This window comes from Mixophyes fleayi, chromosome 7 (genome assembly GCF_038048845.1).
Source record: "Mixophyes fleayi isolate aMixFle1 chromosome 7, aMixFle1.hap1, whole genome shotgun sequence".
Classification (NCBI taxonomy): Eukaryota; Metazoa; Chordata; class Amphibia; order Anura; family Limnodynastidae; genus Mixophyes; species Mixophyes fleayi.
The window spans coordinates 30851832-30854750 of NC_134408.1; the positions used below are offsets into that span (position 1 = coordinate 30851832).

General features: G+C 40.2%; 1 long non-coding RNA gene across 1 annotated transcript; it reads left to right on the forward strand.

The window, feature by feature from the left end:
- Nucleotides 1-2100: 2100 nt before the first annotated feature.
- On the forward strand, nt 2101-2503 carry LOC142098660 (uncharacterized). The gene is made up of 3 exons (XR_012678382.1): nt 2101-2190; nt 2266-2352; nt 2442-2503. It is a non-coding gene; the product is annotated as an uncharacterized LOC142098660 (long non-coding RNA).
- The last annotated feature ends 416 nt before the right edge of the window (nt 2504-2919 follow it).

The following is a 2919-nucleotide window of genomic DNA, read 5'->3' on the forward strand; positions in this document are numbered from 1 at the left end:
CCTAGTATCTCTCTGGGTTTGGATGAAGGTACCTGGGTAATATAGGGAACTTTTATGTCAAATGTCATTCAAATTTAGAGGGTTTGTATGAGTTAAGGGTGGGTACACCCTTAGCTCATAGAAACTTCATAGAAATTTCCGACCGACGTGTTATCTACAATGATTGTACCTACGACTGAAGGACCTAACTCTCGGGCGATTCATGCATATACACTGCCACGATTTACCTTCAGATCTGTGCTCTTCTTCTAGTCCTTTAGTGGTTTAAAGCATGGCAGCACAAAAGTCACTCAATCATTTATTCCTGTCACACTGATTAACAGCTTGTTATAGCTATCCACATGCCCTTACAAACTTTGTTAGCTTCTGTGACTCTGAACTAAATGTTCAGTCTCAGAACAAACATCTACAGCACTCTCTACATTTAGCCACCAGGACATGTTCATTGCCAGCATCTGTTGAAAAGACCATGGGATATATTTACTAAACTGCGGGTTTGAAAAAGTGGAGATGTTGCCTATGACAACCAATCAGATTCTAGCTGTCATTTTGTAGAATGCACTAAATAAATGACAGCTATAATCTGATTGGTTGCTATAGGCAACATCTCCACTTTTTCAAACCCGCAGTTTAGTAAATCTAGCCCCATGACTCTGTAAACTCTATGGAGGTCATAATCGTAAGTGCGTACACACTACATGATCATAAGGTGATTGGAACGAGATTATTAAACAATATGACTAACCAAATGAAACAACAATCGTCACTTTGGAACAATTGTTGTTCGTCATGCGATTATACACACCAACGCGATATGTGGCCGAGCGGTCGTTTACCATATGATTGGCCCGATGACCGGCTGAAAGATCTCCAGTGTGTACCCAGCATTAGTAAATTAGATTCTAAACCATATGACCACACAATTATAATATAAAACTTGTCAGGGGAAACTTCTTAAATGCTGAGGATATTTACATATAGCCCAGCTGCCCCTGTTTCGATTGGATAGACCATATTTTACACCCAAATCACTTTGACCCTCTTCTCTTTTAAACTGCTCTTCTTTGAGGTTCGATTTATCGCTCTGTAAGGATTGGTGCACAAATTCACTTTGACATATAAATGTACAATAGCATTGGTAATGAGTGACCTGCTGATGGCTGGAGATAGGAGTCAAACCTTCTGCATAGCTCTTGACTGCTGCTTTTGATACAATGGACAATGTTGTTTCAATAGTGTTTAATAATGTTGTGGCCTTGACAGTACGGTACTTAGCTGGTTGTAGTCCTTCTTGACAGGCAGATCAAACAAGGTCTTATTAGAAAGATATTCTGTGACACTAATGCCACTGTCATATGGAGCAGCAGAAGGTTTTGCATAATTCCTGGTGAACCCAGCAATGTTTATAATATAGTTGCAGCTACTTGGAATTTTAATGTAGTGCCGCTATGAAGGTGCCTACTTCTCCTTTAAATCAGAACTAGAACAGTAGCCTGTGTGGTTGAAAGACAGGAATTTATAAACCATGAAAAATATGGAACACTCAGCCCAAGTATGCTCCATTCTCTGCGTGCATCATCGCTGATTGGTCCACAGCAGAAACAAACGCCCATGTCTGAGTGTATAAAATGACAGAGGAACCTGTTTGGCGCCGAGGAGCGTCAGAAGATGGCGAGTGAGAAAGTGTCAGTGGGGGTTGCAGTTGAGGAGAAGGTGTCAGTGGGGGTTGCGGGTGAGGAGAAGGTGTCAGTGGGGGTTGCGGGTAAGGAGAAGGTGTCAGTGGGGGTTGCAGCTATGGAGACGGAGACGGGGATAGAGTCAGAGATGGTGCTGGAAGGGCCAAAAAATGTTGGAAAAGTTAAGGTGGGGGATGGAGATACTCAAGAAGAGCAAAAAGCAAATCCAATATGTCCAAGAGTGTTGGAGATGATGGCAAAAGTACTGGACCAGGACGACAACGACATTAAAAAAGGTCAGTAGCAGATGTAGTGTACCTGTAGTGTAGATGTAGATGTAGTAGATGTAGTGTCACATAAAGCAATATAATTTGCTAATTTATAACCTAATTTTTTATGTCAGAATGAAGATGTAACGGTGAGAAGGCCTGTTTAGATACCACTGATACCACTAATGTTAGCAAACAAGGAGAAATTGAACAAGAAAAATATACTAAAGAAGTTCTACACGAAGGTATTTCAGTGAACATGTGTAGACAGCTAAATGATTTGGGCACATACCTGTACCGTTATAATACCTGTTTTCCAGAATGCTCGGAGGTTAAGCCCGCTACTATTGCGATTTCGCCACAGGGACCAAAATATAGATATAAACTGATCTCGAGCAGTGTGAAAGGTGGGAAAATGAGAGTATTTATGTCGTAGATTATAAATTACAGATATAGAAGTTAAATGATAAACATTGTTTATTTCCTTGTTTCGTAGATAAAGAAATTAAAGGGAATAGAAACGACATCAAGACCTGTTCTGCCACAAACCAGTAGCACCTTTAAAAATAACTTAAAAATAATACTCTGCAGTATTCAGCTCTGCGATTGGTTTGGGCGCGCTCACTTCTCATGCGGATCTTTCTGACAGCTGTGTGTGTTACAATTTATGTACCTTTTTCTTGCAATAAAAATGTTGCTTGAACACTGTGTGGTTTATTCTGGGTAATTCACAATTATAGGTTAATAAAGGTTAATATAAATTTAATAGGTTACAAAGGTATAAGTGTATAAAGAGTAAATATGAATACATTGCCGACATAGACGCAAAGGGTAATAACACACGTGCTTTACACAAGTGTAATGGTCTGCAGCCAGACAGGTGCAATATACATCGATACAAAACACAGTGATGTGCGGATTCCGCACCACGTGGGACTGGGATTGACATAAAAATTAACATACACACGCCCCCC